The sequence below is a fragment of the Vipera berus genome, assembly GCF_964194415.1.
Source record: "Vipera berus genome assembly, chromosome: Z".
In the NCBI taxonomy this organism is placed as follows: domain Eukaryota; kingdom Metazoa; phylum Chordata; class Lepidosauria; order Squamata; family Viperidae; genus Vipera; species Vipera berus.
In genome coordinates this window covers 44,646,135-44,672,554 of record NC_138205.1, presented here as the reverse complement: position 1 = coordinate 44,672,554, position 26,420 = coordinate 44,646,135, and the positions used below count along the sequence as shown (strand labels likewise).

General features: G+C 40.7%; 1 protein-coding gene across 1 annotated transcript in view; it reads right to left on the bottom strand.

Annotated features, from left to right (window-relative positions):
• THRA (thyroid hormone receptor alpha) overlaps positions 1 to 26,420 on the bottom strand; it is a 158,394-nt gene that overhangs the window by 93,668 nt on the left and 38,306 nt on the right. The window contains exon 2 of the mRNA XM_081344131.1: positions 22,067 to 22,136. The gene's annotated coding sequence lies outside the window, so the exon portion shown is untranslated. The remainder of the gene's footprint in view (positions 1 to 22,066; positions 22,137 to 26,420) is intronic.

Here is a 26,420-nt window from a genome sequence, read left to right as displayed (position 1 = left end):
AACGATAGTATGATTGCTTCATAATGGCTAAGAGTCATTTTCAGCTTTGCTATACATTTGCACGCAATATGAACAAAGAGAATAAAGGATCATCTTCCATATTTCAAAACAGCTTGATTATTCTTATATAAATACACTCTCTCTTCCTCCACAAGTGCTTTGTAAAAGAGCAACTATGTTGGAAATGTTTGCATGTATGTAAAGGAAAAATTTGGGTTGAGTAGTGAACTTAAGAAAATTAAATATAGAACATATCTTGTGGGGAATGGAGAGAAAAAGCTTTGCACTGAACCAAAACATCAGTCTATCTAAACTTGTTACTATCCAGCCCAAGTAGGTACCCTCAAAATATGCTTTGATGACAAGGTTTGGAACTCTGAAAATTATAGTCTAATATACGTATAGTGGCCTAGCAGTTAAAATGGTAAGCTTGTTGACAAGAAGGTTGGCTGTTCAAAACCCAAACACCACATGACAGAGTGACCTCCCATTCCTACTACCCCAACCGCAAAACCTAGTGATTCAAAAGCATGCAAAATGAAAGTAAATAAATACCTTTCCACTTTGGTGGAAAGGTAACAGTATTCTGTGTGCCCTGGCATATAGTCATGGTTGCCACATGATCATGAAATCATCTTCAGACAACGCTGGTTCCCTCATCTAGGAAATGGAAATGAGCATTGCCCCTAAGTTGGACACAACTGGACAGGGGAATTTTTTTTTACCTTTTTTTATATATACTTGAAAGTTGCAGACTAATGATGGAAAGCTTGGACTGACTGCCAATAATTCTCTAGGGTTTCCGACAAGTCTTTTTCTCTCAATACTGAACCTTTCTGCCTGCAAAACAATGAAATCCATCTTTAAGTAGTTAACTGTAGATATTCTTCTAAGAAAATAGTGGAGACTAAATGCTTATAAACTAGCTCCTCACCTCCCAACCAATCACAGGATGCATATTACGATGCATTGCTTCATAAAATAAGCTAAGGTAGTTCTACTACTGCAATCTTGCAAGTAAAGTGCACTAAGTTTGATTGCTCAAGGCAATTGTACAGCTGGAACATTGTGCATTATGAAAACTAAATTTCTCAAGAAAATTACCTCCTTTTTCCAGCAGGAATAATATGCATATCCTACTTGATTAGTAGTTTTATATACTGGAAAACTGACCAAGAGTGGTCACTGAAGGACATTTTGCCTCAGATTAGATGACATTCAAAGCACAAATCTTTTATCCATGAATTCTGTAACCTTTATGAAAATCCACAGGTGTTCTTACAGCCAATTTTTCATTCTCCTTGTAAACACCCTTCATCTTGACTATTGTGCAAACACCCTGGTTGTGCAAGCTTGTGATTGTGCAAAGAAATAAACACCTTAAGAGTACCAGTTAATTTTCCATGATCTCAGCTGCTTAGCTGTTCTCACAGGAAAACATCAATTTATCCTTGACAACTAACACTGTCTTGTTGCCTTGCTGATGCACTATCTCTCCCCCAAGCTGGTGGTCTGCTTATGGAAGAATAATCAATTAATCATATATTTTTAAAATTGTACCAACATAGCCACATCATTATCCCAGTGTTTCCCTAGGTTATGTTAAATGGAGCATAGGATTCTTCCCTTGCTCCCAACTTAAACTTGGAAGCAAAAGTCAGTTTTGCATTACAGCTTTAATTTTTTGTGCCATTCGCAGAACAAGGGTCAGATCACTGGTTAGTCCAAGTTTAACATCACTTCTCAGTATGTCACCATTTTCTTCACCCAGCTATTGCTCAGGGATGGAATTCAATTGCATGCTGTGTCATAAGCATTCCATCTGGAAACTCTGGATCATCCTTATAATTTCTCTGGAGATAATATCATTGCATACCTATTGGTAGAAAAAGCACAGGAAGGAGCAAGAGAGGAGATGAGAACTGCATAAGACAGTGGATGCAGCCAGCTAGTACAGTACCTTAATTTCTGGCATTTTCGATCTTTCTATATTATTTATTTTGGAATTACTGTACATGGCTTAACCTAGTGCACAAAGCTGCTGTGAAATTAAAAGTCAAACAAAGAAAAACAAACAAAAGGCAAGACATGGCAGATTTCATGTTCCATTATCTCTCCAGTGCTCTTAAATACACAGTTCTTAGCATAGGCTGACACATATCACAGTGGTTCGATTAATCTAGATTTACTGAATAAGCCACAACTGGCAGAATCTGTTATAAACAGGGCTTTTTTTGTCATAGAATGCCCAGAACAGAGTTCCGGCACCTTTTTTGGATGGAACCTTGTAGGGTAGGCAAGGCGGGTTGTATGACATGTTTGAGTTCTGGCACCTTTTTTTTCTTTTTTACAAAAAAAGCACTGGTTATAAACATACTAAGTTATAAATCATGGTTTACAATTGGCACCCAAATTGCACCCAAACTACTGTATATTAGTGCAATGTGCCAATATAGTCACAGAACAGGCACTGTATGAAACTCTTCTATCCTGACATATCCTGAATCTAAATTTCATATAGTAGCCATGAAACATTTAATCTTTCAGATGCCATCTCCAAAATAAGAACAGAAGGTGTTTCTAGTATACAGATTCACATTTTCTGCCACCATCACCCCCATTTTCCCCCCCACTCCATTGCAACTAATCATGGTTAAAGGTCTATGTGCTGAGGATTTCTCCTTCTGGAGATGTGCAGCCTGTCTTTCAGCCACCTTCTAATTCAATAGAGCCTCCGCCTTTCCTTCTAGAATTGCCAGAGAACCCCATTCATCAACTCCAGGCCCATTCTTCCTCTCCCCACTCCCCTCTCCTCCATTTTCTCTGCCCATCCCAAGTAAATACTCAAGGCTGGGTAAATAAGACAAGACCCCCCCCTTCCTTTGTTCTCCCTCTTGGCCACCTGGCTGCCCCACCTTGGGCACACCTCTCCTCCTTGAAAGGCCCCCAGCACACACACCCCAGTCCCTAGCAGTCTGTTATAGCAGCAGAAGCCGCCCCAGGCAGTTGGGGGCAGGGAGCGTGGTGGGGAGAAAAATTGTTGCACAATCCGGCTTAGTCAGTTTCTGGCATGACCCAGCCCTAGACAGATATGGTTGGGGGGGGGGGGAGAAGGAGACAAAGAGATAGATCATGTTAACTCTTGCAGTGCTGTGTCCTTGTCCCTTTCAAGCAAACGAATGGAGTGAAACAATGGTACATGTAAATCTGAATTTAAAATCGCAACATTCAACTTTGATTTGAAAGCCAAGGGAGAAGCAAGTGAAGAAAATGGCAAGGTATCTGGGTTCTGGTTCTACTCTATTCAGGGGAACCAGACAGGACAGGACACATCCAGATTTCCTAGTTTCTACTGTAAAAGGTATAAATAGCCTTGCCATGAATTCATCTAATACATATAGGCTATGAGCCACTATGGTTTAGTGGTTAAGATGCTGACCTAGAAACTAGGAGACTGTGAATTCTAGTCCCATTTTAAGCCAGCTGGTTAACTGGGTTAGTCATTCTCTCTCAGCCAAACCCACCTCACAGGGTTGTTATAGGGAAAGCAGGAGGAGGGAGGAATATTATATATATTTTCCACTTTAAGTTATTTATAAAGTAAAAAAAAACAGGATAAAAGTCTAAGAAATAATAAATAAGTAAACCATTACTTTCACACCTTCATTAGGGGATCATAATGCAGATCCTCAGAAATACTGCAGTTTGTTACTTAAATCAGGGCTTTTCAACCTTTTCACCCATTGTACCACTTTTAGGATAAGGCAATGTCCGAGTACCACCAGTCGCCCAGCAAGGTGTCAAAAAATTGACCAAAAAAAAAAAAAGATAAAGTACAGGTAGCCCTCGACTTACAACAATTCGCTTAGTGACTGTTCAAAGTTACGACGGCACTGAAAAAAGTGACTTATGACCATTTTTCACACTTATGACCGTTGCACCATCCCCAGGGTCATGTGATTTACATTCGAATGCTTGGCAGCCGATTCATATTTATGATGGTCACATTGTTCCAGGGTCATGTGATCGCCTTTTGCAACCTTGTGACAAGCAAAGTTAGTGGGGAAACCAGATTCACTTAACCATGTTACTAATTTAATCTCTCTCGCTCTCTCTCACTCTCTATTTTTCTCTCTCCTTCCCTTTCTTTCTCTCCTATCTCTCCCTCTTTATCTCTCCCTCTTTCTCTCCCTCTATTTCTCTCCATCTCTCCCTCTCCCTCTTTCTCTCCCTCCCTCTTTCTTTCTCTCTTCTTTTTCCCTCTTTCTCTCCATTTCTCTCTCCCTTTCTCCCTCCTTTTTTCTCTCCCTCCCTCTCCTTCTCTTTCTCCCTCTCCCTTTCTCTCTTGCTCTCCCTTTCTCTCCCATTGTCCCTTCCTTCTTTCCTTCCTTTCTTCCTTCCCTCCCTTTGTCCTTTCCTCCTTCTCTCCCATTGTCCCTCCCTCCCTCCCTCCCTCCCTCCCTCCCTCCCTTCCTTCCTTCCTTCCTTCCTTCCTTCCTTCTCCATTTTTACCAAGAAACCTGATGCCCACTTAACTCTTTATGAAGCAACCGAGGAAAGTTGGGGAAGATCCTCGGAGGTTGCCAGCTCATTTAATAAGCTTTATTCCAGTAACAGAAACATCTTGCATTCGCTCACAGTCGATTCATGCGCGCCAACAAATGATGCTGTGGACCACAGGGCAGGAAGACGCCCTTCACATGGGAGGGATGGAAGACACACCAAAGCGCCCTTCGCCCCACTGCCTTCTGCAGACACAGCCGGAGTCCCGGGTGGGGGGAGATCCGGGGCTGAGGTACACTCGGGGAAGCGCACGGCAGCAACTCACAACCACCTGCTCTTGGGAGATGGAGGCACAAAGCCGGCCAGACAGTCCGGCACACAGCCGGTTGACAGTCCTGGACCACAGCTGCGCTTCCACCTTTCCCAAGGCGGCCCCCGCAGACAGAGCGCAGCACAGGGAAGATGTGCCAAAGCTTGTCCCGGAGCCTCCCGCTGCTGGAAGCCTGCGGCGGCGGCATAACAGGGCTTGCAAAAAGTGAGGCAGGCGGCGGCGGCTGCTCACGGCACTGGCCAAGGGCAAGCAGGGCAAGGCTGCTATCAAGCCCCGGGCTCAACAATCAACCAGGTGGGAGGGGGAATCCACGCAGCAACCCGGCCACCTGGCCTGCCAGCCACTCATTGCCGATCATCTGGGAGCCTGAGACTCCAGATCTGACGCTGCCGGCCAGTTGGAAGTCCTGGCAGGCGGCCCTGACACTGCCGAACAGCCGGGTGCATCGGCAACCTTCTCTTGTGGCCGCCAGTCAGCTGGGACCGCCGGTACTTTTGAGCAGGAGTGGCTGCTTGCCCTTGGCCGGCGCCTTGAGCAGCTGCTACTGCCCGCCCTGCTTTTTGCAAGCAGGCTTCCAGCAGCGGGAGCCTCTGGGATGAGCTTTGGCACGTCTTCCCTGTGCTGTGCTCTGTCAGTGGCTCAAATCCGGAGTCTCAGCCTCCCAGCTGATCGGCGGAGCAACGAGCGGCTGGCAGGCCAGGTAGCCGGGTTGCTGCACAGATTTCCCCCCCCCCACTTCGGTTGATTGTCGAGCCCGGGGCTTGACAGCCGCTCCTGCCCAAAAGGCAGGGTTCAGCAGCCAGCGAGGCGCTCGTGCGGAGCTCTCCCAGAGCTGGCGGGCCAAACGGGGACTGGCCTCGCCCGCTCTGCGCCAGAGTGGTACCCGCGGAGGCGGCCAAGGGCAAGCAGGGCAAGGCCGCTCCTGCTCAAAAGGCAGGGTTCGGCGGCCAGCGAGGCACTCACACGGGGCAATGGGGGAGAAGCAGGCTGATCGCCTTACAGGTACCTGGGACTCCGACGCACTTTCCCGGCCATGTGTGCCCCGAAGAAGCGCTGATCAGAAGTCAATCTGGTTGCTGCACTAGAAGTCCCTGGGGAGAGCGGGGCCTCGCTCTGCGCCTGCGCACGCCCTCTGTAGGGTTCCTGCAGGCCGCTGCCAAGAAGCATGCTTTCCGGCAGCAAGTGAGCTGGGAAGGAGCGGAGCACGGGGGGAGGAGAAGATGGGGGGAGGCGGGGGGGAGGAAGGCGACACCGCGTACCACTAGCCAGGTGCTCACATACCACCAGTGGTACGCATACCACTGGTTGAAAAGCCCTGACTTAAATAATATAATATGTCTGTTAAGATTCTTATCAAAGCCCCAAATATTAATGCTACTACAATTGGTCTTAGTTATAGTACTGCTAATTTTTGGTTCTAAAATATTAGGATTTGGGACCGAGAGGGTTAAGACACAAAACAATTTGTAGTATGGATAAGAAACTAGATATTGCATACTAGAATAGGGTTGATGAGTGTGCAAATAGTTAAAATAGTTAAGTATTTGTATGTGTGTGTTTGTATGTATGTGTGCACATAAATCCATCTCTAATTGTACTGATAGTCTGACTTTTCTCTAGCATGTGTCCTTGTCATTTTATTTTTACAACAGCCTTGAGAAGTAGATCATGCTCAGCAACAATGTCTACAGAAAATCAGCTTCCCTATCAGCCCAAGACAAAACGTCAAGCAGTATACCACCCAGATGTCATGAGCTATTTAGGAAAAAAAGAGTAGAACCTGGTGATTGTCAGAATTTAGCACAATGCTCCTAGCCCTGGGAAAAAATAGAACTGTTAAGTTAAAAGAAAGACAGATTCCGAGATTCTTGTATTGGGTATGTAAAAAATTTGGAAAGCGCGGGGTGGGGGGGGAGGGAAATATAATGCTGAAGGTAGCATGTGCTGGTGACAGAAGCAAGGCAAAGCATCGGAACACGATACATTCTCTTCTCAAGTGTGGTAGGACAAAGAGTTCTATGAGTTCAACTCAGTCAGGTATGTACAGGAGAAATCATGAATCACAGGATCTCCAAGAAAACAGGAATCATGGGAGGCAGAAAGGAAGCTGTGGGATACGGAGGAAGAACATTACGACACATGCCACTAAGTTTACACGTCTGCTGAGCAGAATCAAACCTCTTTCTTGGTGACAGTGTGTCTACCCCATCTCCAGTTTTTTTTAAACCTTGAAATGTTTCCAAAATGTAGAATTATTACTTTTGGAGAATTTGCAAATTCTGTAACTTCTAGAATTTAAAAGAACAGTTACACATTTGTATAAATACTGAAATGTAAGGTGAAAACAAATACACACACATATTATGTCACATTCTGAAGATTTATATCAAAACACCCTGAAGCTGAGTTGCCCTATTTTTTTCCCTCCCCTAAATGCTACTATTTCCCCAGAATTGTTTGCCAAGTTAGCTACACATTTGGTGGCATCTGCCTGAAACAAATTTGGGGAAAGTCATGTTATCATCCTTATGATATGCAATGCAAGAAGCTGCCATTCTCTAGCCTTGTCATTAACTGGGAAATGTTCTTAGAGAAATGGTAGCTGCTGTTTGAGTAAACAATTAACTTCCCAAAACAGTGAAAATAATAGTATTAACATAGTATTTTAGAAGGCTGCAAGTACTTCCCATGTGTTACCTTGTTATAACCCTTAGCCCTCTGTAAAGACAGACCTTATTACTCACATGTTGCAAACGTGGGGGTGGCGAGGTATTGATGGTCATCTGGTGAATTCAGAAGCAAGGTCTGAAACACACGGTGAAGGGAGCTGCAGCGCAAGAAAGCTTACACTTTTTAATAAAAAAAATGTTGATCAGAAAAGTGTTCCACCACAGGTTAACAGGACTCTCCTCCCAGATCAGTAAGCCTCACTCTCCTTCCTTGATCAGTAAGCCTTACTAGCTCTCAAACACTTGGCAAGGCATCATCTCCAGTCAACCATTCTCAAGATATTACCTCTAACTGCCCTCCAAGCCAAATCACTCTCGCTTTTCATCCTTCCCAAGTGTCCTTGCCTTTCCTATGCAGCTCACTAACTGTCCCCCCACCCACCTGCCACTTCTGCCAAGCCATGGAACTTATATCACGAAGTGTAAATACCATGGGTGGGAGAGCCAAGCTGAGTGTTTATTACATACAGGATTGGCGCACAAGAGCTACTGCCAAGTATAGAGTCTGAAAGCATGCCGAGGACGTACACAGAATTCATGTCCTTCACAGGGACATGGAAATGCTGGGGGGCGGGGGGTGGGGGATGGAGGATTCTTTGCAGCATGTGGCTTGGACAAAAGCCACTGCCGGCAGACTGAAACTTTTTATTCATTGGCATCTGGAGAAAATAAGTGAATCAAAACGGAGGAAACAGAAATGAAGGTGGTCTTCTGTTAACAATCTTCCCCAGTACCTTTACAGGTATTGCTCAACTTATGACTGTAATGGAATCTGCTCGTTATGGTCATAAGTTATCATAGTCCTAAAGTGGAACACCATGTCACTGACCCTATTCAACGACCATTGTTGTGGCAGTCATAAAGGAAACCCAACAGTTGTTAAGTGAATGCAGGATTTGTACAGTGAACACTGTGGTTGTTAAAGAAACCAGTTGTTTGCCATGGGTCATTTTTCCTGAAAATGGGAAGTTGTTGGTTTTTGGCAAAAACAGATGGCTATAAATGCAGGCTGGTTGTCAAGTGCCCAAAATGTGGACAGGTGACCATGGGAGGAAGCAGCCATTAGCACATCATAATCGGATAAGTGTCTCTGGGGAGATGCGTCAGAAGCTCAGTGCTAAACGACTGGTCTTAGTCAAGGATTATTTGTACTTGTTCATATTCATACATGCAAGCCGTGGTACAGATGGAAAGATTGTCTAGAGCAGACATGTCAAACACAAGGCCCGGGGGCCAGATCCGGCCCGTGAAGTGGTTTCATGCGGCCCGTGAAGCCATCCTGGAAACAGTGAGGGAATGGCCCCCACTGCCTTGGCCCTGCCCCAGAGACCCTCCTCCTGCCAGAGACCCTCAGATCTATCTCACTCCTGCCCAGGCCCCCATAGGCACCCTTGATGCGAACGATGTAGAGCTGGCCATGCCCACCCAGTAGGCCATACGCACTTTAGCCACGCCCACCCAGTAGGCCACACCCACCCGGCCCCCTGAGGACAACTGCAGTGCTGATGCGGCCCTCAATGAAATTGAGTTTGACACCCCTGAATTATAGAAGATTCCCCTCACTCCCTAAGCAGAAATATGAATTGAATCCAAATATCCTCTAACTTGGATCCAAGTTAGAATCCAAGCTTTCTCTAACTCAGAGGGCCTTATTTCTTCATCCTTTTGCAAAGCTGAACACACTGAATTCACAGCTCTCAGTATCACATCTTTCAACTCAGTATAGCAGAGAAATTCTAAATAATAGCCTGAGGCACATTTTTACTAACTTAACAAAAATTGTACTCCTTTTATCCAAACATGATATAAAAGATACCTAGACAAAAAAATGAAACAACTCCTACATTTTACAGAAGTTATCTGGTTGAACATTAGCAAGATTTCCTCCTCAAATGGCTTTTTGCACAGCTGCTATAACTACCTCAGATAACTGGACTTGCAGTTATCTGCTTCTGATGAAATCCCACCACTGCATCTCAATACTGTAGGCCAGGGGTAGGCAACCTTGGCTCTTTTATGACTCATGGACTTCAACTCCCAGAATTCGAGTCAGCTGACTCAGGAATTCTGGGAGTTGAAGTCCATGAGTCATAAAAGAGCCGAGGTTGCCTACCCCTGCGTAGGCTATATTATACTGGATATATAATATATTTATTTATTTATTTGTTTTTATAAACCGCCCTTCTCCCGAGGGACTCGGGGCGGTGTACAGAGTAAGGTAGGTATACAGATTGAACAATAAAAAACAATAGTAAAAACAAACTGGGACCCCAATTAAAGCTATCAGGCCAGGCCGGACTGCTGGAACAGGAAGGTTTTTAAGTCGCGCCGGAAGGTGCGGAGGTCGGGGGCCATCCGGATTTCGGTTGGCAAGCAGTTCCAGAGGGCTGGCGCACCCACTGAGAATGCCCTCCCCCTGGGGGCCACCAGCCGACATTCCTTGAGCGGTGGCACCCTGAGGAGGCCCTCTCTGTGGGAGCGCACAGGACGGTGGGGTGCTGACATTGGCAGAAGGTGCTCCCGTAGGTAGTCCGGACCCATGCCATGTAGGGCTTTGTATGTCATTGTTATGTATGTCTCCTGTCACCAGAATAATTGACTTAATTTTACAGGAACTTATTTTCATTTCTTAGGTCATTTGCAATAATTAATAAAACATATTTTTTTAAATTCCATTTATATCCCGCCCTTCTCCGAAGACTCAGGGCAGCTTACAAGCTTAGCAGTAGCCTTCATTCTACGTATATGCCTGCTTATTAGGGCTTTCACACACACCCCAAGCGGCATTATTACAAAGTCAGCTTAATTGCCCCCAACAATCTGGGTCCTCATTTTACCTACCTCGGAAGGATGGAAGGCTGAGTCAACCTTGAGCCTGGTGGGATGCGAACCTGCACTAATTGCAGGCAGCTGGTGTTTGAACAATCTCAGGCATTTCATTAAAAGAATGATTGGCTAATATACCAAATTATGTACTTTCAGTTTACAGTATTTCTGGTGCTATTTTAACTACTGGCCTGAACTGGCATCATCAATTCTTGGTGGGCTATTTCAAATAATAATTCAAAACAATATTGGATTATTTCCACACATACAAAACACAGCTCTGTAAAACTGGAAAAAAAGGCTGAACAATCAGATATGTCATTTTAATCTACAGGTTTTAGAATCTCTTTCATGTACCAATAAATGAACAACAAAAACTGTGCTAACATTATTATGCTGAAGACATGGTTAAACTAGAAACATTTGCCCAAAAACCTTTGAGTGCCTTCTTGTTTATTCCCCAAATTGCAAAGGGTTCTTTAAAGCAGGCTGAGAGTGTTAAAAGTAATTTCAAATAGTTTTACATTGGTAATTAAGACATGGTAATTAAGGATAAAAGATGTTCTTCCAGAAATTTCCAACTTCCTCATTTCTCTATTATGATGACATAGCCTTGCAACTTTTTACTGTATTCTTAATTACATCATCTCAGAGGCACTAAGTTCTTCATCAATAGTTGTTTTTAATTGTTTAACAGTCTGGGGTAAACTTCTTTGAAAGTTCCACTGAAAAGTAGTATTTTGAAGAAGTAGCTTCAGCATTTATACTAAATAGCCAAATTTCATTAATTTCTGTAGTCATGCAAATTTGCCAATATCTATTTATTTTGAACAGTTAAATCTGCTTTAAATAATCATAAAAGAGATATAAGAAACAGCACAGAACCTTTGTCTTTTGCCTACTGGGAACTTGTGCTCATGACAAATTACAAACTTTTATGGCTTTAGAGTTTGTACCATCTAGAAGAGAGGGCCAATGTCCTGATTCTCTTTGACTGCCTTACCCAAAGTGGGCTTACCCTAGTACAGGTAATCCTTGAGTTATGAATGTAATGAAACCTGCCTATTCTATTAGAAACGTGAGGATTTGTAGGAATTAATCTTGCACCTTGAACGAGATTTCCCTGCTTTCACCCACACATTCGCTAATCGGTGCACGGTTCGTTAAGTGCACATGAGGAATCTCAGGGTGGGGAAGGCCATGGGGGGGGCCTAGTGATGGAACAGGTCCCCAAAGCCACCCTGTACCACTAAGATACTTCATGCTTACCCCTCCCTTCCTGCTGCGCCAGATTCACCTTGCAGAGATCTGTTGCCCCTCTGCCACTGTTTCTTTGCCTTTGAGGGAGAGGAGAGTCAATGGAAGCTCCTAGGGGCTGAAATATTGCATCCGTTCAGGTACCCATCCTCTTTTGCAGACAAAGCTTCCAGTTTCCGCCAGGTCTCCGTCCAGGCAAAAAGTGTTTGAGTGTCTATGGGACGCTTGAAACGGAGTGATTCAAGTGCCCCATTTGCACACAGACAAAGCTTCTATAGTCTCTGTCTGGAATTGCTCCCTTCCAAGCATCCCATAAGCGCTCAAAAACTTTTCACCTGGACGGAGACTTGACAATGACCTGAAGCTTTGCATGCATGCAAATGGGATGCTTGGAAACTGAGCATGCAGATGAACCTTCCAGTCTGTGTCAGGTCTTGTCCAGGTGAAAAGTGTTCTGGCAGTGGTGGAAAGGAGTTGTTGTGGGTGGGGGGCGACCAGGAGACAAGCACAACTTTTCGCGCTGAGAATAAAAGTTTCTGGGGGCCGTGATCTCACAAAAGTTCAGGCACCGATTCTCTGCAAAAGTTGACTGAACTGCGCAATATTATGGCACCCAGAAGCTTCCATTGACTGTCCTCTCCCTTAAAGGCAAAGAAAACGCGGAAGGGAGGAGACAGTTCTTTGCTAGGAAAGTGAGTCCGGCTCGGCAGGATGGGAAAGGGAAGCAGTTGTGGGGAATGGGGGATGGAATAGGGTGAATGTTACAGAGCCTCTGCAGTCATTCGTAAGGGCGAAAAACTGCCGTGGTGCTGCAACATTAATAATTTCTGGACTTACTCATAAATTCTAGAGGGCGCTAATCACGTAACTTCAAATGGGCGCTAAGTGAACACTCGTAACTTGGAGATTACCTGTATATAATTTTTATTCCCATTTTACAGACAAAATGATTTGCCAGACATCTTCTAGATAGATTGGAATTAAGGTTTATTTTATATTAGTCATTAGGAGAAAATAAGAAAATCAGAACCTAGGCAACAATGAAACTATAGAGAAATCAAGGGATTAGAAAAGGTATGTTAGGAACCTGGATTGTGTCTGCTGTTTTTTGAAGATGGAAAAGTTTCAGCAAAAGGGTGAAATGTATTTATTTTATGAGAGGATGGGAACTATTATTATTTATCTTCTTTTTTAACTTTTTTAATTATATGCTCCTCTTTTACCAGAACTTTCTGAGTATATCCTTTATTAGTGTTTTCCCAGCGAATAAGTAGAATGGCTGAGAGCATTTTTAATAAGGGATGGTGGGAAAGGTTGGAAAGTTCTATTTGCATAGGCAGCAATTGAACCCCTACCACACCAAAGCTTAAACAGATGGAGGTCCTCACCCCATCACATTACCACAGATATCAGCTGATCAACAAGGATAAATCAGAAGGAATTAGCAAGGTTTAGCTAAGCCTGTGTGAACAATAAAAGGTAATTAACCATCAATGGGCCAATCTGATTGGAATAGCTAGAACAACTGATGGGGGTAGGTGTGCGTGTGGACATCTCTCAAAACAGATAAGCATTCTCAACCATGGAACACATATTACATTTAATCTGTCACGTCTGATGTCCTGGATGTATGCATGCTGCATGGTAATATTTATTTAAGCATTGTTTAAGCCACTTCAGTTGCTGAAAAGGTGATATACAACATATTCATAAACACCTTTTAAAAAGAACAGAAAGTGAATAGTAACGATAACAACATTAGACACCATTTATAAGAAAAACACTTCCGAATCACCCTGCAAATTAAAATCTCCAATCACATCTATGGGGTTCCACCCAATGCTTTACAATTGCACTGGAACAGCTGACACATTCCCAGCCAGCATGGCCAACAGATCTCACCAGACTATTCAGCTACAGATAATTCATGAAGAAAAGTTGACTGAAAGATGCAAGACTACATCCTTTATGTTTATTGCAAACATATCACATATTTAAATGGCCGGGAGATTAAATTAATTCCTAGCAACATTTTTAATAGTGTTGCATAATTATTTTGAGACTTCAGTTCCTAAATAAGTTCGGCAAAAAGAACTGACTGAAAAACACAGATGACAAGATTCTCAAATTGTACAACATATTTAATCTGTTCAGAATTGGAAACAGGACAAGTTCAAGATACTATTTCAGAACATTTAGGTATACTAACAGTATTTGGGGAGAGAGAGTATGCATATCACCACGGGATTTTTTTCAGGCTTATTTATTTATGTACTTATTTAACCATATTTCCATCCCAGTGCAATGCAAAGACTCTCAGGCATACTCTTCCAGACGCACACCACTATCTCACATATTATTTCTGAACTGCAAACACACATATTGCATATTGGTGGGGGGTTGGACTAGATGACCTACAAGGTCCCTTCCAACTCTGTTATTCTATTCTTTCTCTTTCTCATGCAAATACAAAAGTAAGATTTCAGAAACTATTAAATAAAAAATAAATATATAAAAAATTGATAACTATTTTATGAAAAGTGGAAGAGCAATCTTCCATTGTTCTTCATTTGTTTTCCTACAAATGGAAGAACAATCAAACCTGACATCTCTTATGCAATATCGTATTGAACCTGCTGCATCACCAAATTACACTGCATATGCATCTTTAGCTTTTTAATCTATGCTTGCTTAAGTTCAATTACCAGTTGTCACAGGCCAGACTAGCTTTCTCCAAACTGGCTCTTTCCAGATATGAGGGAGTACCTAGCCCTTAGAATTCCCCAAGGTCATGTTTATTAGGAATTCTGACAACTGCATTCTCAACATATCTCAAAGGTGCAAAGTAGATTCCTAATTGTTTTCTTGACTGAAGAGACACTATAGGATCCTTTGTCTTTTAGAAGAACTGCAGAAGACAGGATGTTTTTAATATCTAGTTGGCATCAGAACTAGGGCTTGAAGGATAATTGCTTCAGGCAATACTATAAAAATATGCCAGATTTTTAAAAGAAGACAATGAGTGCATTTCTAGCACCAAATCCAAGTTGAGAGACATATATGTGTCAACTTTTCATCCTTGTTTTCTTGATTAAGTATTAATTATATCGGCAGAAACAGCAAGTGGAATAGGACATAGTGAGGAATTGTAATGTAACTGTGAGGAAATGGGAGAACACTACAGTGGGTACCCTAGCAAGACAGGGACATAATTAACTCCTTCTCCACTTGGCACATTCTTCCTTCCTCCATCCAACAAGCACAGGCATAAAACCAGGCCCGAGGAACTCATTTTGGATTGCAGAATCAAATTAAGTTTAAATATTGGGATGTAGACAGAGAACAATGTCAATCAATGCAGCACAATCTGTCACAAAACATCTGTTATAGAAGGCCACCACAGTTTCCACATAAACCTGGGCCATGGTCAGCGTACTGACTATGTCTTGCAAAGGAGCTGGAAAGCAAAACTGCATCAGGAAAGAATTACTTGTACTGTATCTATGTTCCTTTATACATTATAGCAGGCATGTCGAATGCCGGTCCGCGAGCCAGATGCAGCACAATGAAACCGCGCCCACCCCATTGCCGGCAATGGGGGAAAAGTCACGATACGTTGAGCTATGTCACGTGACATCACGAGTTTGACATGCCTGCAGTAGTTTCACAGACATGCACACATGAACATATTTTATTTTCCAGAAATATTGCGAAATCTGCCAATTTTTCTGGATAAAAAGCTTGTTAAATTTAGATTTTCAAACTAAAAGGTACCGTAATTTTTTTTAAAAAATAAATCTTAATTAGGAAAAAAGATATGCACAAGTACATTAATTTGATTTGAGGCAAACTGCACACCAAATACGCACGGTATTCACATTGGGGCTCAATTCACAGCCCAAAATATTTCTCTGAGCAAGCTAGATGCTGGCAAAATCAGATTTTGATAGGGATTACACAGGATCACCTTCTGCTCATCTTTGCTTTACCTTGGCCCATGTTTACCACAATTTTCTTCCCTTATTTTACAATGATTGTGATGGTTGAGCAATTTGAACCATAGAGGCCTTCGAAAGGGAGAGCCAAAACAAATTTTAAGCAACCTCCTTTCAACTTAGGGGAGAGACACCGAGGCTGGCCATATGTGTGCTAAGATGCCAAAGTGCTTCTTGGCAGCCAAGTGCCAAAAATCAGCCATTTATTCTCTTCCTCCTTATTCTCTTCCTGGGACTGGAAAAGGGAAGGGAATTCTCTCCAATAGCAGCACTTCATTTTCTCATCATGGAAGATGATTTTATTCTTTCTCTGTTTCCAAGTTTATGCCTAACATTGCTCAAAAGGGCAGGAGAAAGGTAAGGATTTTAGAGTTAAGAATCATGGAGAGTCAAAAATTTGGGTAAACCTGCCTAAGTGTCCTCTGTCTATTGCACTAGAACAGGGGTAGGCAACCTTGGCTCTTTTATGACTCGTGGACTTCAAGTCCCAGAATTCCTGAGCCAGGAATTCTGGGAGTTGAAGTCCACGAGTCATAAAAGAGCCAAGGTTGCCTACCCCTGCACTGAAACATCAAGATCTGAGAAGGAGCCCCTCTGAGGGCCCTCCTCTTCTCTGCAGTCACAAGTTCCTACTGCCACCCTTCCCCGTATCATAGGCCTCAAAATGAACATTTGGAAGAGTAGCAATGCCAGGGTTTCAGATTTTTTTTTTTAATTTCTGTCTTAGAAATTGGTAAGAATTTATTTTATTTGTTAAATATATTTGCTACCTATCTCACCGTGGGGCTACTCGGGGCAGCTTACAACAGTAAAACAGAAAAATGATAAAAAATGTAAACGTAACAATAACAAATCAATGAAACAATAAACAATGATAGTAAAATAGTATGAATTAAAAGATGGGCAGAGGGGGAAAAGGAAGTACAGAGGGGAGGTGGAGTCAGCAGCTGCCACCTCCAGTTTGATATTCCCCTGTTGGGACCTCAGGCCAACCGGCAGAGCGAGGTCTTCAGGCCTTTGGGAAGGATACAGGGGTGGGGACAGACTCACCCTCAGGGACAAGATGTTCCAGAGAGTTAGAAGGCTCTTCTCCTGGATCCCACCAGTCAGAATTCCTTGACTGACAGGATCCACAGCAAGCCTCCTCTGCTGGCATGAGTAGGGCAGGCTTCTCTTAGAGCAGGGGTAGGCAACCTTGGCTCTTTTATGACTCGTGGACTTCAACTCCCATTATTCCTGAGCCAGTATGGCTCAGCTGGGAAACCTCTCCCTTTCCCCCCAGCATGGCTGGCTCAGGAATTCTGGGAGTTGAAGTCCATGAGTCATGAAAGAGTCAAGGTTGCCTACCTCTGTCTTAGAGGGACGAAACACTTCATCCAATAACCTGGACCCATGCCATGGGGGATTTTAAAGTTCCACACACTGTAAAAACTAATAAATTTATTATTTGTCAATCCATGGAAGCTTTATACCATAATACATTCATTCCTGTCAGGTGCAAAAAGACTACTGTTTTTACTGCAATAAAGAAGCTTTCGCTCTAGAATTGTTGCAAATAATTCCCTAATTTATTCCCATTGTGGCACAGCAGAATGCATCCATTACCAGTTGATTAGGGATATGCAAATCGTTCCATGCACTAAATTGCTGTTTTGGGAAGATATGAGTTACGCTCCGAAAAGAGCATATTGGGGTCAAAATTTCAACCTATACTGGGTTTTGAACTAGTTATTTCAAATGCAGCAGATTCAGGTTGCGAACCAGACCTAGAAGAAATACGAAAACAAATCAAGTGGTCCCCTTGCATCAACATATTTTTCAGACTGTATACAGATAGTCCTCAACTTACAACAATTCATTCAGTGACTGTTCAAAGTTACGATGGCACTGAAAAATATGACTTACAACTGTCAGTTTCTTCACGATTACAAGAACAGTATTTGGGCATTCGGCAACTGGCAAGTATTTACGATGGTGGCAGATTTCTGGGCTCCCATGTTCATCCTTTGTGACTCCTCAGGTGTCTTCCAGCAAGAAAGACAATGGGAAAAGCAGGATTTGCTTAACAACTGCTTGAATCATTTAACAACTGCTGTGATTTGCTTATCAATCATGGCAAGAAAGGTTATAAAATTGGGAGCAATTCAGTTAACAACTGTCTTGCTTAACAACAGAAATTCTAGTCTCGATTGTGGTTGTAAGCTGAAGACTACCTGTAGTAGTTTATACCGATGAAGTTTAAAAGCCTTTACAAAAAAGGCATGGAAATCTTTTACAAGAGAATTTAGGTTTATGTGCTGCGCACCAAATGGACAGTACAACAGAGCTGCCACCCCAATATTCTATCTCTCCAATGTAACAGAACGTCAACCGCAGAATTCCCAGCATGCCTTTTCTTCCCAAATTGCTGAAATCCCTCTTCCTTCACTTTCAAAATATGCAAATAAGCAATGGAACTGGAGTAACAGAGAATTTCATTTCTACTTTACCATACTGAGAAAAAAGTCCTAAAGAAAAGAAAAATAAAGTTATTTTCCCCTCACTCCCCAATTGCATAGCTGTTGGAGAACACAGAAGAAGAAATCATCAGAAGTGTTTTGTAACAGCTCAGACTGCAATTCAGGATACAATACAACACAATACAAATGTAATTAAATTTCCTTATAGAATCAATAACCCTTTTAAAAAATACAGTAATCTAGAATATGTTCCAAAAAAACTCATAAAGAATAACAAACATAATATGTAGTTTGGTAATGAATTTCCTATAGAACAACTTCCACCTGTGTCAAGTTATCACTTAAATTGGATTCAAAAACAAATATGTACCGTAATTCAATTCACAAATGCTTCAAATATCTGATATATTTACAAACATAATGACCCATACTTTGTAAATATGATGGTTGAAGATGCTTCTGAGATTTGATATTCCACATTAAAAAAAGTCGCTATCATCAGTATTAAAGTTACTAAAATTCTATATGGTCAAAATACATAACTCCATATCATGCTCCTCAGAATTCTAAATTTTAACCATGTACCATGTTAATGATTTTCATACTAATTTGCAGATCCTCCTACCTGAAAAATTGGAGGCTACGGCAATTAATTAATTTATTTTAGAATTTATATTCTCCCTTTAGTTCAACATTCAAGATGGCCTGCAGCAATTATAATAACATAACAATTTTAAGACAACTGAAGGTCCTTTCTTGCATATCCAGTAGTTGACATCCTAAACAGGTTTGTTTGAACTTACATGCTGCTTCATTTCTGTAAACTCTGAACAGCTTATAATATTACTAGGAGTAAAAATAAAAATTAATTACTACAATTATCCATCAATTAATTCAAGATACTGCAATTCAGAGATGACATTATCTTGCTTGTCCCAAAACCCTTTCTAAAGAACCATATTTTTTAACAGTTCTTGGAAAATGTAATATATCTGGAGGTGAGATACAATATTCCAAGGAAAGAGAGCCATCACCAAGGTGGTCAAAGAGATAGTCAACCCTTCTATACGTAGGGCTTAAAAATGCTATTGGCACCTTGAATTAGGGTTGCTGAATCTGATCTAGTGATCAATTTAATTATCTACAAATTAAATTATAACAGGTTCAAGCAGAATTTCCAAATTGTGAACCAGTCTTTCTGTATGTCTATGGAGATTCTCAGTCATCCAGGTCATGGTTGTCCCAAAGGTGCTTTTTCACGAGGCAACTGGTCTTTCTTGATTTCTTTGAAGATGTTTCACTTCTTATCCAAGAAGATTCTTCAGCTCTGAATTCCATTCGTCACCATCCGTTCAAAGCTGAAGAAGCTTCTTGGATGAGAAGCAAAATGTCTTCAAAGAAAAACAAGAAAGTCCAGTTGCCTCATGAAAAAGCACCTTTGGGACACTCTTTCTGTATTTAGTAGCATCCTGCTACTAAAGGTTTCATGTTAATGTTATCAGAATAGGTAACTATACTAAAGTTCAATGACCTAGGACTGTGGTGGCGAACCTATGGCGAACCTATACCCGCAGAGCCCTCTCTGTGGGTATGTATGCTGTCGTCCCAGTCCTAGGCCTTCAGCTGGGTTTTATAAAACTTTTTCACTTTAGGCCTCTGCCGTCGTTTGCAAAAAAAAAAAGGTTCAATAAATTTCAACTTCTCGCAGGGAAAAAAAGATCTTGCAAAGTTGGAATTGATTGATTGAACTTTTTAGTCCCACCCAGTCTGCTGTTACCACCGCAGCCATGCCCACCCAATGGGCCATGCCCACCTGGCACTCGATGATACATGTGAGTTTTGGGTTGGAGTTTGGGCACTCAGTCTCTAAAAGGTTTGCCATCACTGAGCTAGGGGTTAAACAATAGTTCCTTAGCAATAGCTTCTGGAAATAAACTAATAGTAAGGCTGGAATCACTATAAAGAGTATACCAAGGCCCAACCAAATTAAATGGCTCAAAAGGATATCATGGTGAATAGTGATGAAAGCTATCTAGAATTTCAAGACAACCAGCAGGGCTATACTTCCCTTCTGATTCTGATAAATGTCACCTACCAAAGGTGAACAGATGAGCCTCAATACCAAATCCTAGATGAAATATTGATTGAAATAGGTCCAGAAAACCAATTTCATCTAGGTACATTTGGAGACACAAGGCCACAATTTCCTCAATCACCCCACCCAAGAATGGAATATTTGAAAATGGTCCATAATTGTTCTGGATCAAAGAAGGTCAAGGTCTTTTTGGATCTTGAGCTTGTCTTCTGGGGTGTTGGCTATTCCTGCCAGCTTGGTGTTGTCTGCAAATTTGATGAGTTCCCCTTCTATTTCCTCATGTAAACTGTTTAAATCTAAACCTAAAATTAGTTTTAAATTTAGATCGAAATCTTAATTAAAAAATTCTAGTGTTTGTCTTTGTAAAAATGAAATAAAAAATACATTATATAATAGTAAAATAAGAAAAATATATCATGTCAAAACATTTTTGTTGCATTTTCAATATACTTGCCTCCAATCTCTTCACAAATGAGCACATTTCACTTATTGGAAACGCATGAAGTAAATGGTCATGAATCCTTAATTTAATAGAATAGTTCACTTGACTAACTCCTAACTGTTGAAATAATAATTCTATATTTTTTTAAAAAAATTAAATATAATTGTTTATGATAAGCAGCTTGTGAAAACTGTTTGTGTGGACCCCAGAACCTCTCCAACTGAATAAAAAATAAACTTAAAACAGACAACAAATAGTTTAATATAAACAACAAAGCATAACATCATACCTGAGATCAGCCAAAAATTATTGAGTAAAGAGCCTGGCATTATCATTTTATATAAAAGGAGTGATGGATACAATTGTTTTGGGATGAATTTGAGTGTGAGACTGCTCAGGAAGTAGACAGGGTTCTCCACACTACTAGATCAGCCACTTATTTATTTGATCTAGGTCAGGGGTAGGCAACCTCAGCTCTTTTATGACTCATGGACTTCAAGTCCCAGAATTCCTGAGTCAGCTATGCTATGCTGACTCAGGAATTCTGGGAGTTGAAGTCCATGAGTCATAAAAGAGCCGAGGTTGCCTACCCCTGATCTAGGTCCTTTTGGTTTTTCAAAGAACCAAGGAAGTGATCTACAGTTGAATTCAGATTACATTGTTGGCCTCTCTGAAATGGAGAATTGTGCTTTCTGCCTTGAAAGAGGCGGTGGTACACCCTTCCTCAAGAGTCCATTTATGGACCAAACAATTTTTGACAGATATTAACCAACTCTCCAATCTTCCCTTTTCAGAGAAGGTTGCTGAGAAAGAGAGTATTAGTCTGCAGTTGATAAGAACTCTGGAGGAAATAGATTATCTAGACTCATTTGAGTTGGGTTTCAGGCCAGGGTTTACTACAGGATTTTGTCTATGATTTTGTGGCAGAGTTAAGATGGTTGTGATGAATCCAATATGAGACTTAACTTCAAAATTTTCAGAAAATTTTCATGCTGGTTGATAATTATAGAAGTAGATCCAGTTAGATGGTACACTGGTGGTATAAGGCTATACTAGCCTAATGTATTGAGGGTGGTCTTGAAGGGCAGAGAGAAAATCCATTAGCAAGGCAATGATGAGATAAGATATAAGCCAAGAAAGTTTATAAAAATGCCTTGGACAGCCTCAACCCTTAATTCTCATGGAAATAAAAGACGGAGGAAGGGGAGCAGACTGAGATTTGCAAGACTGATGTCAACCCAATAAGGCAAATCAGACATAAGAAACAGACACCATGCAGATATAAAGCTTCATTTAGAACACAGAACACTTACAGTAACAAATTCTTGGTTTACACAGCACAAAAACGTGGTTTATAAAGTACAAAACATGCTAAATCAAAGCTGAACAAGCCACAGAATAAGTTAGATTAATATCTGAGTTTACTCACCTGCAATCCTGAAGTTTGCCTGGATGCCAAACTAAAACATTTCCAAATTATCTTATTTCATCCAAGATTTCTGAAAAATAAAATATCACCATCTGATGATTACAAAAATATCAACCAGTCTCATTTTACCTGATTTTACTGATATCAATCAGTCTCCAGTTTCTCCTTTTGGAAGAAGGATGTTGAGGAAATAATAACTTGCACTTCCAAAGGCCCCTGAAGAAATTACCAGGTTTCAAACTAGCTTACAGTAGCAGGATAAAATTGTTCATTATAATGGGCACAGGATGGGGATTTGTCCATTCTACCAGATCTCACCGAGTAGGCATGCTCCATATGAAACAATGCCAACTAGAACTGGAGTCCCCAACTTCCGGTCCGTGGACCGGTACTGGTCCGTGGCATGCCAGCAACCAGTCTGCACAAACAAGCAAAGCCCCATCAGTGGGATGCAGGCAGCACACACTCTCGAGTCCGCGCAAAACCTTTTCTCCATGGAACTGGACTCTGGTGCCCTAAAGGTTGGGGACCTCTGAACTAGAAGCATTCAGGAAATGAGATGTCTCTATTGTGGTGCTTGCCCCTAGAACAGCATCTACCCTGAAATCTGGATGGCCCTTATCCTATTAACTTTCTGTAAAGATCTGATTTAAGCTTAGGCATCAAGGGTAGAATGTTAATGGAATGAAGACACGTATGAGATTTTGATTGAGAGCTAGTTTTTTAGAGGTCACAAGGTTGAGATGAGTGACTACATAAATTCAAGAAAGAAAGTAATGTACTTAACATGCTATACACACACAACAATAAATTATGGCTTAATATGATGGTCTTATTTACCCAACTTGCTAACACTGACTTCACACAATATTCTGAACTGCAAACTAGTCAACACCCATTTATGTTAGTTGGAAGCGTTTTGCGAACCAGCCATTGAAAGTTATCCTAAACCAATTCAACACATAGAAAAGTCTCCAAGAAATAAGTTTACTTTTCTACTATCTCCACAACACAGCTTGTATCTGTTTGTAACTGAGACTTGCTAAAAAGATCATCAAGCCAGTCTTTTCCTCAAGTTTTCAAAAGGAATTGAGAATGACTATAGGAATGGTCCACTGTCCCTGTAGCATAGACAAGACAATGGTGTGAAAATAAGTGCAGTTGATTCAGGTTATAATCAATTATTTGTGATTAATATCTTAAACACTAGACTCTGATATGGTTGGTTCACACATTATGCTAAACTAAGCATTATTTCATAATGGTTTCTTTAAGCATAATTGAATAAGTTGATTTATAAAACATACCAAGCCATTAATCAGGGTTTGAAATCACAATGACTTCACCAAGGATGCTAAACAAACTCAAGCAAACAACTTTGTGGTTTGGTCCAGTGTATGATTTGTATCAGGATTATCAACTCCTGTCTGATGGCAGCTTGTAATTCTGCCAAACATCCTGATCATCACCCAAAGGGCTCCCAGCAGTGATGCATTCGCCATTTTTAATTCCATTTTTATGAGAGCTGTGCTTTTGTGTGTGTGGGGGGAGGGTGTTAAAGGTAAAATAAATACCATATGGCCTTCAACTTCTCCTAAAAGGGATACATTTAGTGGCATCATGACCTCATCTCCTCAGCACTTGGTGTAAGCTAAGTGCAACTTGTGGCTGCAAAAATGTTTCCAATCTTCAATTTGCCTAAATAACCTTTTATGTTGTGTCAAGGATGCATATGTTCATCCAGCTGTGTGCTATTTGTTCTGCTTCTTTGTTTTTTTTTTTGAAGGAAAAGTGCTCTGTGCATGTTCAGAGCCTGTCTTCTTTAGAGAAAACAAAACTACATCCCTAGCACTTGTCTGCACATTCCAGGCTGAAATAGGTTCAACAGCTTAGTCTTGGTGAGCATCCAAATTCAAATTAAGGCCCCAAAGAAACAAAAAAAATACTCTCTGCAGGAGATAAACTAGTTCCTTTTCCAGTCATTTAAATAACACTCTTAACATGCAACTGCCTGGCTGGCTCCCAATTCCCACCATCCCTGCACCCAACATGGATTTTTCCTGCTGACTCAGGATATTTGCAGCTGCAAAACAAACCATGGCCAAAGTCCACAGCTGAAAGGGAGCCAAGATGCACCTGGAGGCAAAGGGGTGGCTGAAGGAGAGTGTTGGGTGCAGCAGGGAAGTCCTTGTTTGATATTGTAGTGTGGCATAAAAACCAGATTCAGACATAAAGGCAGAAATGTGAATACATGGATATGAGTGTATGCTGCAAGAGAGACGTGGAGCCAACAACTGAAAGAATCCATGTGGCTATAATAAACCTTGGAGATTTTAAAAAACTGCACAAGGGAATTGCAACTGAGATTTATTGGCAGGGATAAGATAAATGTGGAGGGATAAAGGAAACTTTTGAAATCATTTCCTTCACAAATTCAATCTGGCTTTCTTTGGGTTGCAAAGAATCACAGTTTAATTTTTAAAAACTGTAGGGAGCAGGCAAGATTATAGTCTTAAGATTGTAGATTTTGAAGAGTGTTGCTAAACGCTTGGTAATATTGCTAAACCAAAAGTAAGTGTTTAATGGGACATTCAGAGCTCAGGGAATAAATCTTCCCACAACTAATTGTTTTGTAATTTTATCATGGTACAAGCCCAATCTTTCCTTTGGCCCTACACTGATATGCCCTCAAATTATTTAAATGAAAAAGCCTTAAGTTGTTACTAAGGTCTAAGTCATCCTTTTCCCCCTATCATTCCTGTGGAAATTCTCAAGAGTATTTTTTTTATCAAGCCTTTGAAGTTGTTTTTATGTTGGCACCATCTTTTCTGTACAGTATTTATTACTGTTGATGAGATGTTTATTGATGGGTTGGCCATGTGTTGTAAGGTTTTGTTTTTATGACTGATGTCTTAAAATTATGATCTAGAATTTTTATTAAACAAATGCATTTAAGTACCGGTAGCACCAAAAATATTTTGCATAATATAATTTAAAATTCATAGATAGTATAGGTAGTCCTTGGCTTATGACCATAATTGGGTCCAAAATTTCTGTTGCTAAGTGAGAAATTTGTAAAGTGTGTTTTGCCTGATTTTATTACCTTTCTTGCCACTGTTGTTAAGTGAATCACTGCATTTGTTAAGTCAGTAACACAGTTGTTAAGTGATTCTGGCTTCCCCATTGACTTTGCTTGTTAGGTGGTTACAAAAGGTGATTGCCTGACCTTGGAACACTACAACCGTCAAAAATATGAGCCAGTTGCCAAGCATTTGGAATTTGACCACATGATAATGGGGATGGTGCAATGGTCATAAGTGTGAAAAATGTTGTGTCACTTTTTTCAGTGTCATTGTAACTTCAAACAGTCATTAGATGAACTGTTGTAACTTGAGGACTACCTTTATTAGCATTAATCTCTAAGGAGTAAATGCCCACTACTACAATAAGGAGGATATGTTGGAAACAGCCTTGATAAGTTTTTTGGGCCTCACATACTATAGTATATGTTTATAATTATTTTTTTTAAAAAAAGAAACAAATACAAACTAACATTGAAGTAAGGAAAAAAAGGAAGTTATCACAGAGAAAGTTAAATGTGCAAGAAAGAAAAAAAGAAAAAGAAAAATAGAAAAAGAAAAAAGATACAAAGAAGTAGCTTCCTTCTTTATAAGACCTTCTTTATAGAAGTTGTAAGTACAATTACAAATTTATCTCTTACTCAATAGATAGAAAATAACTTTATTTATTCTATTTTCTATACTGTCCAATACTTAGAACTATAAATCAGAAGTTCAAGTTCTTCCACTGTGGACAAAGCTAAATCTTTCCATCTTTGTTTCTACAATAATCTCACTACAGTTATCATATACAAAAGCAAAGTTCCAAGATTTTTTTTTCCAATTATCTGTCCAATCCCAAAAGAAAACCCTGAATAATGTAAGTATTTGAATTCTGAGTTTTCTCACTTTTTATGTGTCACCAAATACAATAAAATGTCCCTTTTTGTTGTTCACATTTTGAGCATAAATGTTAGGTGCCTTTATACATTTCTCCCATGAAATACACAAATGTGATGTCATTTTATAAAAAGTCTATATAAATAATAAATATTTCAATTGTTTCAAAATTTTACCATACGTTCTTTGTCATACATTCTATGGCTTTTGTTCTTCTGTTTCAAATTTCAATAAAAGTAACGTTACTTTAGAAATTACCAGTTCATTATTTTTACACAATTTCACTTCAAACTTAATCTTACAACCATAAATTATTTTGTCTATCTACTTTAAATCTTTCTAGTAGCTATAAATAAGAGAACCATTGACAACTATATCCCTCTGCCACCAGTTCA